The sequence below is a fragment of the Carassius auratus genome, chromosome 24 (assembly GCF_003368295.1).
Source record: "Carassius auratus strain Wakin chromosome 24, ASM336829v1, whole genome shotgun sequence".
Lineage (NCBI taxonomy): Eukaryota > Metazoa > Chordata > Actinopteri > Cypriniformes > Cyprinidae > Carassius > Carassius auratus.
In genome coordinates, this window is record NC_039266.1 from 14,146,911 (window position 1) to 14,162,622 (window position 15,712).

General features: G+C 40.1%; 1 protein-coding gene across 5 annotated transcripts in view; it reads left to right on the forward strand.

Moving 5' to 3' along the window:
- gli3 (GLI family zinc finger 3) overlaps positions 1-15,712 on the forward strand; it is a 322,788-nt gene that overhangs the window by 175,936 nt on the left and 131,140 nt on the right. The gene's annotated exons all lie outside the window — the stretch shown is intronic.

Genomic DNA, 15,712 nt, shown 5'->3' on the forward strand with positions numbered 1-15,712 from the left:
GTTGCTTGAGGTCAAAGGAGCTCTCTATGCAGGTTAAACAGACAATTGTTAGGCTTCAAAAACAAAACAAATGCATTAGAGAGATAGCAGGAACATTCAGACTGGCCAAATTAGCAGTTTGGTACATTCTGAAAAGAGAGAGAGAGAGAGAGAGAGAGAGAGAGAGAGAGAGAGAGAGAGAGAGAGAGAGAGAGAGAGAGAGAGAGAGAGAGAGAGAGAGAGAGAGAGAGAGAGAGAGAGAGAGAGAGAGAGAGAGAGAGAGAGAGAGAGAGAGAGAGAGAGAGAGAGAGAGAGAGAGAGAGAGAGAGAGAGAGAGAGAGAGAGAGAGAGAGAGAGAGAGAGAAATAATGCACTGTTGAGCTCAGCAACAAAATAAATGGCCTGGATGTCCATGGCGGACAACAGTGTTGGATGATCAGAGGATCTTCTCCATGGTAAAGAAAAACTATTTCACAACATCCAGCCAAGAGAAGAACACCCTCCAGGAGGTAGGTGTCACTGTCAAAGTCTACAATTAAGCAAACAAATACAGAGTGTTCTCCACAAAGTGCAAACAAGGCCAGACTAGACTTTGCCAAAAAACATTTTAAAAAAGGCAGAATACTTCAGGAAAAGCATTCTTTGGATGGCTGAAATTAAGATCAACATATACCAGAATGGCAGGAAGAAAAAGTATGGAATTGGCTTGAAATAGCTCATGATCCAAAGCATATAACATCATCTGTGAAACATGGTGGAGCAGTGTGATGGCATGAGCATGCATAGCTTACAGTGGCACTGGGTTACTGGTGTTTACTGATGACATGACAGAACACAAAAGCAGCCGAAAGAAATCTGAAGTGTAATTGGGATTTACTATCTGCACAGATTCACAGATTCTTATTCAGAACCGGTTCTGTTTTTTTTTTTTTTTTTTTTAAGAACCGGAACCGTGAACAATTTCTAAGTTTCGGTTCCAAAAACGGTTCTGGTGCAACACGTGACCAAGCGCTGTGAGCAGCCTTGGGCCCGTGTTCTGATGTTTTTTGCATATTGTCATTAATATACTTACTGACTTCAGCTTGGACCACTAAATAAAATAGACTGCTATTGTTATGTACTGTGAGTATGAGGGATAGACAATTTAGCGTACAAGTAATTTCAAGAGTGATAAACAAAGTGATAGAAAATATTCATTTTCATGCATTTTAAATGTTTAAAAATGTGAAAACCACTCATTGAATCACACCATCTCCTGACTGCATTATTATTTGTAACATGGGGCTTTATGGTGAGTGTGTATACATGGTTATAAGTATAACAGTTTATAGTTCATTAATTTAGGGAAATGAACAAGTGTCTTAAACCTCAAGGGAATATTTGGCAAAATGTTATTGATAGTGTAAAAAACGTCAAAGTTGAAGCACATGATTGATGGACTAGCATTACTCAACGTTTCTTACTACTTTCCAGCAACACTAAATTCAGTTAAGGAAAATAGTAAAAAAATATAATTATAGTTCATTTAAATGGAACTGGAATCGGAACATGAAAATTTGTATACTGTAATATATGCTGAAGTTTGACATTGCCAATCATTAAATTAAGTTGACAGTAAGTATTAAACAGGATTGAGCTTTGAGTAGTTGAGTATTGTGCATTTTTCCTTAAAACAAAAAAACGGAACCAGCAAGGCAAGGCAAGTTTATTTATATAGCACATTTTGTACATTCAAATAACTTTACATTAAAGAAATTAAGATAATCATAAAGAAACAATAATAAAAAAAATAAAACAAGCAATTTTAAAACTTTTAAAATGATTAAAACATTTACTTAAAATGAATTTAAAAACAGAAAATGATTTTACATAAAAAATAAAAAATAAAATAAAAAACATATAGTGCAATCAATTCGGACATAGCACAGTGCTCATTCAATAAATGCACAGCTAAACAGATGGGTTTTTAGACTAGATTTAAATATGACTAGTGTTTTAGCACATCTGATCTCTTCTGGAAGCTGATTCCAACTGCGGGCAGCATAGTAACTTAAGGCGGACTCCCCTTGTTTTGTGTGAGCCCTTGGTATTTCTACATATCTACAGAGATATCATTGACTTGATTGCAAATAAATGCACAGACACTATTTAACTGAACAGAGATGACATCACTTAATTCAATGATGAACTGCCTTAACTATCATTTTGCATTATTGAGACACTGTTTTCCAAATGAATGTCGTTCAGTGCTTTGACGCAATGTATTTTGTTTAAAGCACTATATAAATAAAGGTGATTGATTGATTGATTCTAACTGACTCGATCCTAGTGATCTGAGTGCTCTGTTAGGTTTATATTCAGTGAACATATCTGCAAAATATTTCAGTTCTAGGTCATTTAGTGACTTATATACGAGTAAAAGTACTTTAAAATCAATCCTAAATGTAACTGGAAGTCAGTGTAAGGACCTGAGGACTGGTGTGATATGCTCAGATTTTCTGGTTCTAGTCAGAATCCTGGCAGCAAGTGGAGAATAGTTAAGTGGAACCGGAACTGGAACCAGAACCGGAAAAATGTTTAACAATTCCCAACCCTATTCATAATACAAGTAGATGACGAACCAAAACATACAGCAAAAGCAACCATGGAGTTTTTGAAGATGAAGAAGTGGAATATTCTGCAATGGCTGAGTCAATCCCCTGATCTCAACCTGATTGAGCATGCATTTCAATTGCTGAAGACAAAACAAAAGTAAGAAAGAACTGAAAACAAACAACAGCTAAAGTCAGCTGCAGTAAAGGCCTGGCAAAGCATCACAAAGGAGGAACCCCAGTCTCTTGGTGATGTCCATGAGTTCCAGACTTAGGGCAGTCATTGCCTGTAAAGGATTCTCAACAAAATTAAAAAAATGAACATTTTATTTATGACTGCATTTATGTGTCCAATTACATTTGGAGCTGGGGAAGGTGAAGGGTTTCTAAAGTGCACTGCTACTGCTACTGCTACATCTAACACTAGCCAAGTATTTGAATGTTGAGCAGTGGAGGGATTGGCATGGTAATGTACATGACAATGTTAATGCATTTTATATTGGCGGAATATATCTGCTATGCTTCTGCTGCTGCTGCTTAGAAGAGTCATATGAACTGCATGTATTACTATCAGTGTGGCTTGGACACTACACCAACTGGCTTAACACTAGTGGCCTATGGCTATTTGTGCCTAGGTTACCATGCCGATTCAATTCAATTCAATTCAAGTTTATTTGTATAGCGCTTTTTACAATACAAATCGTTACAAAGCAACTTTACAGAAAATTATGTTTCTACAATATTTAGTAGTAGCCTATGGTGGTGACTGTCAGTTTGTGCACGTTTGACAGGATTTATAATTTAAATAAAAGACGTAGTCAGCCAGACGATGAACATTATTAATATTATTAATTAATAATTATTATATGATGCAGTCATTTGTAGCAATATTTGTTAGTTCTGTTTGTTGATTCAGGGTTAGCATCATCTGGGGTCCTCTGAGGGTCAGCATCATCTCTTCTCAGGTGTTCTGGATCCAGACTGGAGCTTGTGTAAATCCTAGTTACCACAGGATGTAAATCTCATGGCAAAACATAGAAACAAAATAGAGACATCATTAGCATAGCTGCTGTTCCAACAAAGTAAAATTAGTTTAACCCAAGCTAATGAATAAAAATGCACATTTGATCAGATGCAACTACACTCACAATTTAAGAGATACATTATTTGAATGCTTGGCGAAAGAGATGCGTTTTTAATCTAGATTTAAACTGAGAGAGTGTGTCTGAACCCCGAACATTATCAGGAAGGCTATTCCAGAGTTTGGGAGCCAAATGTGAGAAAGCTCTACCTCCTTTAGTGGACTTTGCTATCCTAGGAACTACCAAAAGTCCATCATTTTGTGACCTTAGGCTGCTTGATGGGTTGTAGCATGGTAGAAGGCTAGTTAGGTACGCAGGAGCTAAACCGTTTAGGGCCTTATAGGTAAGTAATGATAATTTGTAACTGATATGGAACTTAATAGGTAGCCAGTGCAGAGACTGGAAAATTGGGGTAATATGATCATATTTTCTTGACCTCGTAAGGACTCTAGCTGCTGCATTTTGGACTACCTGTAGCTTGTTTATTGACGAAGCAGGACAACCACCAAGAAGTGCATTACAATAGTCCAGTCTAGAGGTCATAAATGCATGAACTAGCTTTTCTGCATCAGAAACAGATAACATGTTTCGTAGCTTGGCAATGTTTCTAAGATGGAAGAATGCAGTTTTTGTAACATTGGAAATATGATTTTCAAAAGACAAATTGCTGTCTAATATAACACCCAGATTTCTGACTGTAGAGGAAGTAACAGTACATCCATCTAATTGCAGATTGTAATCTACAAGTTTCTGTGTTTTTTGGTACAATAATTAATATCTCTGTCTTATCCGAATTTAATTGGAGAAAAATATTTGTCATCCAATCTTTTACATTTTTAACACACTCTGTTAGCTTAGATAATTGAGAAGTTTCATCTGGTCTCGTTGAGATATATAGCTGAGTATCATCAGCATAACAGTGGAAGCTAATTCCGTATTTTCTAATAATATTACCAAGGGGCAACATGTATATTGAAAATAGAAGGGGACCTAGGATGGATCCTTGTGGCACTCCATATTTTACTGATGATAAATGAGATGACACCCCATTTAAGTAAACAAAATGGTAGCGATCGGACAGGTAGGATCTAAACCATCTTAGAGCCTGCCCTTGAATACCTGTATAGTTTTGTAATCTATCTATGAGTATGTCATGATCTATGGTGTCGAATGCAGCACTAAGATCAAGTAAGACTAGAAATGAGATGCAGCCTTGACACAAGGAGAAGGTGATTTGTAATTTTAAGTGCAGTTTCTGTGCTATGGTGGGGCCTGAAACCTGACTGAAATTCTTCATACAGATCATTTTTATGCAGGAAAGTGCTCAATTGAGCAGACACAACTTTTTCTAAAATTTTAGACATAAATGGAAGATTTGAAATAGGCCTATAATTTGCTAGTACACTAGGATCAAGTTTTGGTTTCTTAATAAGAGGCTTGATAACCGCCAGCTTGAATGGTTTTGGGATGTGACCTAAAGATAACGACGAGTTAATGATATTGAGAAGCTATTCTTCGGCTACAGGTAACAACTCTTTCATTAATTTAGTGGTACAGGATCTAATAAACATGTTGTTGGTTTAGGTACAGTGATAAGTCTATTTAGCTCTTCCTGTCCTATAGTTGTAAAGCACTGCAGTTTATCTTTGGGTGCGATGGATGAAACTGAAGTGTTAGACGCTGTAGAATCTACATACACTATTGTATTTCTAATGTTATCTATTTTACCAGTGAAGAAATTCATTACTATTTAACATTGGTGGAATATTTGAATCAGGTGGCATCTGGTAATTTGTTAATTTAGCCACTGTGCTAAATAAAAATCTTGGATTGTTTTGGTTATTTTCAATGAGTTTGTGTATATGCTCTGCCCTAACAGGTTTTAGAGCATGTCTATAGCTGCTGTCACTTGTCTTGAATAATATTTACATTTTATATTTATGTTTAGTTTTGCCTAGCAATTTTTGCTGTGATATCGAAATTGAAATAGAGAATTGTAAAATGTAATTGGTATCTAAAATATTGGTATCATATGAGCTTATTTATTAGAATACAAGTTAACAGATCAAAACAATAATAACAGTAACTATTTCATTTATTATGGCACGGCCAGTGAAAATGTTGGTAGGGCTAGTAAAAATGTGAAAAAATCCTTAACGTTGATCCCTGTACCATGATGATTTGTATAACAATAAGCTTGTGCGAAGAGCTGAATCTTTTATAATATGATATTTTGGCCAAATAAAGACAAAACTGAGCGCCCACATAGTGACAGAAAACTATATAACCTTCATGAAAAAGTTCATGAAAACCTAAATGCGATGGCATGCACTGCCAGGAAAATGCATTTGCTCGTCAAAAGTCAAAAACGTCATATTTGAACTATACAATACGATTTCATTATTTAATGTTACGTAATGTATTAACATGAGCATATGATTAACAATACATTACAGTATTAATCTTTGTTAATGTAAGTTAATGCAAATGCAGTCATTCATTGGTGGTTTGTTTGCCCACAGTGCATTGAAATTGGTTTGGGACAGTTGTTGAATAAACAACTAAACTGAACTATTATGCCTGTCTATCTGTCTGACTGACAGTTTTCTTCATCAGTAAGAGTGCATTGACTTGTATGATGTTGGTTCAATATTAAAAAGAATAAAAAAAATAAAAAACAAAATAAAAAGCTTCGTTTTAGTAAACTACTTTTGCCATGTTGCTGTAGCTTCGCTTGTTACACTTCCCAGGGCTGTAGTCTTAATGTAAAGAAGCTTCATTTAATGATGAGTAACTGTTAGCTTAGCTCACTATGTTTTCAAAGTAGCTTGCCCAACACTGTATATAATTTCCTTATATATATATATATATATGGTACACATTATGTTCTAACCATGAACTATTTTTTAAAATAAGTTTTTATTACATGAAAGAGCTTCAATTCTAAAAATAAAATAAAAAAATGTTGAAAAATTTGGCAACAGTGTACCACAATGGAAAATGGCCAAAAAAGTAGTTTTTCTATTAAATAATGATTACCTTTCTATTTAAATTGACATTTCTTTTAGATATTGATAGATTTTTATACTTGGAACTCATGCAAACCAAAAGTAAGTAATTTCCTATCATTTAACCTTCAAAATGGTACTTAAAAGTATTGTGATACTTGCAAACGGACAAAAAAAATTGCTTTTGTACCATATATGCATATCAAATTCATATAACACACTCTGTAAATAAAAAAAACACACACAGCAGTGAGAAGTGAACACACAGCCGGAGCAGTGGGCAGCTATAGATCCTGCGCCTGGGGAGCAACTGGGGGTTCAGTTTTCCCAGTCCATCCATGTGCACCTGTCTCAATCCAACTCATGTCACATTTCGTGACATCTCATGAAACTGCAAAAAGCAGTTCTTTTCAGCTGTGATAGAAAAGTGCAAGTCACATTTGCTGCACTTCATGCGGACAATCTCCCTGCAGTCAGGGTATTTGCATCTCCCTTTCATCTCCATGATGGCCAACTCTGCACTCTTCCTATTGCCCTTTCCATAAAATATAGCTGTATTCATTTTCTGAAAAGAAGACATAATTTTGTTTTTTATACATAAATATAACTTAACTACAATAAAAATCATTCAAATAATTAAATAACTGTGATAATTGTATTGATGCTACTATCTATGAAAAATCCCAATTGGGAAATACATTACTGAAATTCCACTTTGGTACAGTGTTGCCAAATGGCAATGCACCTATTTTCCCATAGTGGTACAGAGTTGCCATATGGCAGCCTTGATATTTTCTTAATTTACAGTAAAACTGTGTTAGACAAAATTGATTTATGAATTAAAATATCTAATTTACTTACCAAAGATGTTGCAAAAATATCCCCCTTGAGAAAATATGTTTAGAAATTGGGTTAATAGAGCAATTTCTGGAGCACTTCAACAGGTGTCTTCTGTGTCAGGGTGACAGTGAGAAAATTAGTTTTGGGAGGACATTCAGTTGTCATGTGACTTAAAAACAGCACATCATTGGCTACCGATAGGCCTACCCTTTTAATCTCCTTAATGTGATATATCGTATTTTTTTCAGAATAACAAGGATTTAAATGAATTGTTGCCATATGGCAACTCCGTACCATATATACAGTATATATACAGTACAAACCAAAAGTTTGGACACACCTTCTCATTCAAAGAGTTTTCTTTATTTTCATGACTATGAAAATTGTAGAGTCACACTGAAGGCATCAAGGGCTATTTGACCAAGAAAGTGAGTGATGGGGTGCTGCGCCAGATGGCTTGGCCTCCACAGTAACCGCACCTGAACCCAATCGAGATGGTTTAGGGGTGAGCTGGACCGCAGACAGAAGGCAAAAGGGCCAACAAGTGCTAAGCATCTCTCAGGGAACTCCTTCAAGACTGCTGGAAGACCATTTCAGGTGACTACCTCTTGAAGCTCATGAAGAGAATGCCAAGAGTGTGCAAAGAAGTAATCAAAGCAAAAGGTGGCTACTTTGAAGAACCTAGAATATGACATATTTTCAGTTGTTTCACACTGTTTTGTCATGTATATAATTCCATATATAATTCCACATGTGTTAATTCAAAGTTGTGATGCCTTCATCCCCCTTCCTGATGCGGACCAAATGATAAGCATTACGTAAATCCAATTTTGTGAATACAGATGCTCCCTGCAACCTCTCGAAAGCTGAAGACATGAGTGGTAAAGGATAAGTGTTCTTAATTGTAATGTTGTTCAACTCTCAGTAATCAATACAAGGTCGCAGCGAACCATCCTTCTTACCCACAAAAAAGAACCCCGCCCCCGCTGGAGAAGAGGAAGGACGGATGAACCCAGAGCCTAAGGAATCAGAAATGTATTTCTCCATGGCCTCCCTCTCAGGAATAGAAAGAAAGTATAACTTGCCTTTAGGCGGAGATTTACCTGACACTAAGTCTATGGCACAGTCGTAGGGACGATGCGGAGGAAGAGAAGCAGCCCGGGACTTACTGAACACTTCCTTCAGGTCCAGATACTCAACGGGCACATTTAGTAAAACCATGGTCTCCTTCTGAAAGACAGAAACAGGAACAACGGGACAAGCAGAAACCAGACAAGACTCATGACAACTTTCACTCCAAAATGTGACAGTGTTAGAACCCCATTCCACTCGTGGATTATGTTTGAACAACCAGGGGTGACCTAAAACAATGGGAGCAACAGGGGAGTCCATGAGAAAAAAGGATATGGTTTATTGATGGTTTCCAGATGTGATGAGTGTGATGGGTTCTGTAAGTTGTGTGACGTGAGGCAGTTCCTGGCCATTGAGTGCGGTGACATGGATGGGGAGAGACACAGGACGGACAGGAATGTTCAGGTGATGTGCAAGTGAGGAATCAATGAGATTACCTTCGGCTCCGGAGTCCAGAAGGGCTTGACATTCATGATGTTGATTCCTCCACCGCAGTCTCACCAGAAGGAGGGTCGATGATGTAGGTGAGGACTTCTCAGCGGAGATACCACCCGATAGTAGCCTCAGATTTACTTTCGGGCTGGCTCTTTTACCGGGAATGAGTAGGTGTTATGATCAGATGTCTATGTCTACTCGCAACGCCAGGTCAATAAGTTCGTTGAGAGTAGGGGGCAGCTCGAGGAGGTAGATCTCCTGCTGAACACGGTCGGATAACCCATGCAGGAATCTATCCCACTGCGCCGCCTCGTTCCACTGGCACGCGGCCGCCAGGGTGCGGAACTCGATGGAGTATTCGGTAACGGATGAAGATCCTTGCCGGAGTTCCGAGAGGAGATGGGCGGCCTCCCTGCCGGTCGCGGCCCGGTCGAAGACTCTCTTCATTTCTCCAGACAGGAGGTGGAATGAGGCACACGGGTGTTGATTTTCCCACACCGCCATCCCCCATAAGGCAGCCTTGCCAGAGAGAAGTGTGAGCGTGAACGATACTTTGGATTCCTCCGTAGCGAAAGTGCGGGGCTGTAGAGCAAAATGCATCGAACACTTGTTAAGAAAGGTTCTACAAAATGCTGGCTCACCCGCATAGTTCTCCGGCGCCGGAAGTCGCGGCTCTGGCCGGAAGTGGTCCTGGAAATTCCCCGGGTGCCACCAGCGCTTGGACAGTGCGTCCGGTGTTCGAGATGCTCTCCTGCTGCTGATCCATTCTATTGACACTGTGGTGCATGAAGTCGGTGAGGGTCTTGGTGCTTGGTTTACCAACCGTGACATAACCCACCAATTTACTATCTCAACAAATTAGAATATGGTTAAAATGGTCTCTCAGTTTGGTTCATTAGGCTACACAATCATGGGGAAGACAGCTGATCTGACAGGTGTCCCGAAGATAATTATTGGCAGCCTTCACAAGGAGGGTAAGCCACAAACATTCATTGGCAAGAAGAAGCTGGCTGTTCACAAAGTGCTGTATCCAAGCATGTTAACAGAACGTTGAGTGGAAGGAAAAAGTGTGGAAGAAAAAGATGCTAAATCAACCGAGAGAACCGCAGCCTTATGAGGATTGTCAATCAAAATCGATTCAATAATTTGAGTGAACTTCACAAAGAATGGACTGAGGCTGGAGTCAAGGCACAAGAGCCACCACACACAGACGTGTCAAGGAATTTGGCTACAGTTGTCGTATTCCTCTTGTTAAGTCACTCTTGAACCACAGACAACATCAGAGGTGTCTTACCTGGGCTAAGGAGAGGAAGAACTGGACTGTTGCCAGTGGTCCTAAGTCCTCTTTTCAGATGAGAGCAAGTTTTGTATTTAAATTGGAAACCAAGGTCCTAGAGTCTGCGGGAAGGATGGAGAAGCTCATAGACCAAGTTGCTTGAAGTCCAGTGTAAAGTTTCCACAGTCTGTGATGATTTGGGGTGCAATGTCATCTGCTGGTCTTGATCTATTCTGAAAACCCAAACCCAAAAGTCACTGCACCCATTTACCAAGAAATTTTGGAGAACTTCATGATTCCTTCTGCTGACCAGCTGTTTGAAGATGCTGATTTCATTTTCCAGCAGGATTTGGCTCCTGCCCACACTGCCAAAAGCACCAAAACTTTGTTAAATTACCAAGGTGTTGGTGTGCTTGACTGGCCAGAAAACTCACCAGACCTGAAAATGAGGAAAATGAGAAACAAGAGACCAAAAAGTGCAGATGAGCTGAAGGCCACTTTCAAAGAAATCTGGGCTTCCATACCACCTCAGCAGTGCCACAAACTGATCACCTCCATGCCACGCCGAATTGAGGCAGTAATTAAAGCAAAAGGAAGCCCTACAAAGTATTGAGTACATGTACAGTAAATACAGTTAAACAGCAGGCCAACAATTCACAATTTTTTTTTTTAAATTGGTCTTATGAAGTAATCTTATTTGTTGAGATAGTGAGTTGGTTGTTTTTTGTTAAATGTGAGCCAAAATAATCACAATTAAAAGAACCAAAGAATTAAACTACTTCAGTCTGTGTGCATTGATTTATTTAATACACAAATTTCACAATTTGAGATGAATTACTGAAAAAAAAAAAACTTTTCCACGACATTCTCATTTCTTGAGATGCACCTATATATGATATGAAGTGGTGTTGGTGTCTTGTCTTGTAACGGTATTGTAAGACACAGTGTATTAGCTCTGTTTCCATGGGGCATGATCCGTAGATCTCCACAGTGATCTGTAGTTCTGTTTCAAAGATCAAAGACACTGTCGAGAGACGTACTAATGAGTGCGTCAGACACAGAGACAGACATGGCAGCATGTTAATGCATGATTCCTCTAAAACTGCTTATCAGGCCCTGTCAGAGAAGATGTAACAAACGCCTTTCTCTCACAGCTGTTCTGCAGGCTGTCACATGTAGCGCAAAAAATGTCTCACCTCAAACTCAGGCAAGGTTTTTTTTAATAAGTAATTTTTTTGTTACTGATGTACGAAGTACATGTATGTATGAATATGTTATTGCTTCAAGATGAAAAATGTTTATATAACAATTACATAAACAGGTAGTCTGGCCTCAAACTCATTTCATTAGCAGACATCAGAATTTCAAATGTCACAATTAATGCTTTAGTTTAGCAGAGCTGCATTTAACTGGTAAATTCTGGCAGTAAATAGAACTCCCTATCTGTCGTTCATGACAAATTATCTCATAATGACATTAGGGGTCAGCTTAAAAGCTCCAATCATCTCTTGAGTTTATGAAAAAATGCCAATTAAAATTGGCTAGTGGATTTTGCATGACGAGCCACTTCCCATACATACAGGTATATAAGGTAACTGCATGCATCCACTCATTCAGACTTTTACTTCAGAGCTGAATGGTTGAATGAAATCTGTTATACTCCACAAAGCCATCCGTCTGTTCTGGTTGGCGGCACGGCATGAACAGCGATGTCCCTTTTCAGCGATTCTCCTAGGCACTTCAAATAAAAGAGAAAATTTCCTCTAAAAGAGCAATTGTGGATGGTTTGCATCTTTTAAAGATGCCGCTCTGTCCGTGTTCTCTTGGTTGTGGTCAGTTCCTGTCCTCTGATGATGGCCACAAGTTGTCCTCCACGCTCTGCCCCGGTTCCTTTCTTCCCGGAGGTGTATGAGGAGGTGACAAAGTTGTGGACAGCCCATTTTATGGACAGAAGTTGCTTGTCTCCCTCCTCTGTCCTCATTATCCATGATGTTGGAATACCAATGGGGTACATAGATATTCCCTACGTGGAGAGAGCAGTTGCAGTGAAGCTGGTGTCCCCTGTCTAATGGGGCTTGCTAAGTCTTCACAGAAGACAATGAAGTGGCCCTGATACTGGCAACCCGGGGAAGTGGGTATCTGCTCTTTTTCACTCCCTCACTCTCGCCCACGACGCCCCCTATCACCAGTGGCCAAGAGATCAGCGGTTGGAGTAACCCATCTGGAGGTCGGTTAGATGTCTTACAACTGGCACAAACCGAGCAGGCCAAAACAAAATCATGAATGTCGCAAGCCATAATTGGCCACCAAAATCATTGCTTTACTAAGCAACCAGTGCAGCTTACTCCTGGATGACAAGCGACATTGGAGCAATGACCCCATCGAATAACATCGGACCGTAACAGTTTTGATGTTCTTGGAACCCAGGCAGTACGATAAAGAAAAGTCAAAACGTCCGAAAAAAAAAAAAAAAAACTTGAAGGCCAACAATTCTCTATTACCAGTGTCATATTTATGTGCGGTGGGTGATGAGTGATGGGGAAAAAAACATGCAAGGGTGCATCTTGTCAACTGAGGAAGCACATTGGGAAAGCACTGAACCAACCCCCACCTCTGACGTGTCGACCTCCACCACGAACTGACGTGTGGGATCAGGGGAGACTAAGATGGGAGCCGAAACAAAGCAAATTTTTAGGTTGGTATATACAGTTTTGGCTGTATCGGACCACCTGAACATCGTTCTGGGGGAGGTCAAGGTGGTCAAAGGCATGACTAGTTGGCTGAAGTTGCGAATAAAATGCAGATAAAAATTGGTAATCCTCAGAAACCGCTGTAGGGCCTTATGGGAATTTGGACTTGGCCAATCTATCTCAGCCTTAACTTTGTAAGGATCCATATGTACTCCCTCAGAAGAGACGATGTAAGGAAATAAACAGACTGTGCTTGAATAACACATTTCTCTGCCTTGACAAAAAGCACATTCTCTAGCTACCTCTGAAGTACTCGCCTGATGTGCTGAACGTGTTCCTGGAGAGACGAAGAAAAAAACAATGTCATATTGAGTGAGAGTAAAGTTTGCCTTTAGACGGGGACTTACCTGGTAATAACTCTATGGCAAAGTCATAGGGACAATGCGGAGGAAGAGAAGCAGCCAAGTCTTATTGAACACCTCCTTCTGGTCCAGATGCTCTGCGGGCACATTTGACAGAACCGCTGCCTTCTCCTGAAACACAGAACCAGACACAGAAGAACAAGTAGACACCAGACAGGACTCAAGACATAGTGATGGAGTTGGAACCCCAATCCACTCGTGGATTGTGTTTAGCCAGCCATTGGTGACCAAGGACAATGGGTGCCACAGGGGAGTCCAGGAGAAGGAAGGCAATAGTGTGATTGCCGGAGGTGATCCGGGTTATGGGTCCATTAGTTAAGGTGATGTTGGGGAGTTATTTCGCCATTGAGTGCCTTGACGGAGATCTGGTGAGAGAGAGACATGATGGGGAGTTTCAACTGTTGAGCTAGATGGGTGTCAATGAACTTTACCTCGGCTCCTGAATTCAGGAGGGCCTGACAGGAGTAGGTGTTGTTGGCCCATCTCAGTCACCGGAAGTAGAGTGGATGATGAAGACTTCCCAGCCCGGGGAACAGACAGTGTGGGTGGCGCAGCTGGAATGGTTAGCTGTTGGATCTGCTGGGTGAGCTCGGACACCTGCGTCACCACAGGGAGTTTCAAACAATGATCAGACAAACACAAGATCAAAGACAGGGCAATAAATAGGGAGCAGGTTATGAGTGGCAGCTGTAGCTGATTAACAATTAACGGAGACCCACACATGAAACAATCAGTGCAGACGAGAGACACACACTCCACCCTCACCTCACATAGTGATCAGCAGAGATGACAGTTCTACCAACCGTGACACTAGCCAAAGTGCACAAAAACCAGCTATGTTTTGGACCCGGAAGTAACGTCTCACTCTCTCTCTCTCTCTGTATACTGTATATGAATAAATACATTTAAGACAAATATGTTTCACTTTTAGAAAAGACATTTGATAAACTCTTTGTACAGTATGGAAAATAAAACTTTAATCATTGGAAAAGTAATTACATTAAGTGCTTTCTATACGGACAATTCAACATTTCTCCATTAGCAAACGAACACCTGATGTTGTGATCAATTATTTCACACTTAATTCACACCATATTTCTGATATTACCGATCAATCTTATCAGATTAACTTTGACCTTCACTCTTCCGTGACTGCAGTACACCTGCAAAGCGTTAGCACTCGTTAGCTTGTCATTAGCGTCATTTGATGACTGTGTCATTTATCTATCTCTGTCGCTGATGAGGGATTCACATGTGATAAATGCAGGGAAATAGTTAGGCTGACAGAGAAGATTTCAGAATTAGAGACACGCATCCAAACTTTAATTGAGGACAGTAACAATGTTAGGGCTCTAGATACGGCTTTGGATGCGTCTAGCTCAGGGACTCCTGTACATTGTCCGGTTCCAGCAAAGCCCCTGCAGCAGGGCAACTGGGTGACGGTGAGGCAGCGTAGTCGTGGGTCAAAACACCGCTCTTCTGTTCCGATCAAAACATTAAACAGGTTCTCCCCACTCAGTGATGCACCCACTGAGAAACCTGATGAAAGTGCTCTAGTTATTGGCGATTCTATTGTACAGAACGTGAATATAGAGACACCAGCCACCATAGTCAAATGTTTACCAGGAGCCAGAGCGCCTGACATCTTGGCAAATTTAAAAGTGCTGGCTAATGCTAAGCGTAAATACAGTAAGATTGTTATTCATGCCGGCGCTAATGATGTTCGACTTCGCCAGTCGGAGATCACTAAAAATAACTTTAAAGAGGTGTGTGAACTTGCAAGCACGATGTCAGACACTGTAATATTCTCTGGTCCCCTGCCTGCTTACCGTGGTGACGAGATGCATAGCAGATTGTCATCACTCAATGGCTGGATGTCTAAGTGGTGCCCAAAGAATAACATAGGTTTCATAGACAATTGGACGAGCTTTTGGGGCAGACCTGACCTGTTTAAAAGAGATGGTCTTCATCCCTCCTGGGGTGGTGCTGCTCTTCTGTCTAGAAATATGGCACATAGTCTTAGTGTTTATACTTGACTAACTGGGGCCCAGGTCAGGAAGCAGACAGACTGGCTAAACCGACCGTCTGCTAGCTGCCTCCCGTCACAGAGGTCAGTTAATTCTCAGCACATAGAGACTCTTTCACCTAGATATCACACTATAGAGACTTTGTCTGTTCCCCGAACTAGAAATTACAAAAAACGTCCAAACCAAGTTAAGGTTAACAATTTAATTGAGGTTCAACAAATAAAAAACAAA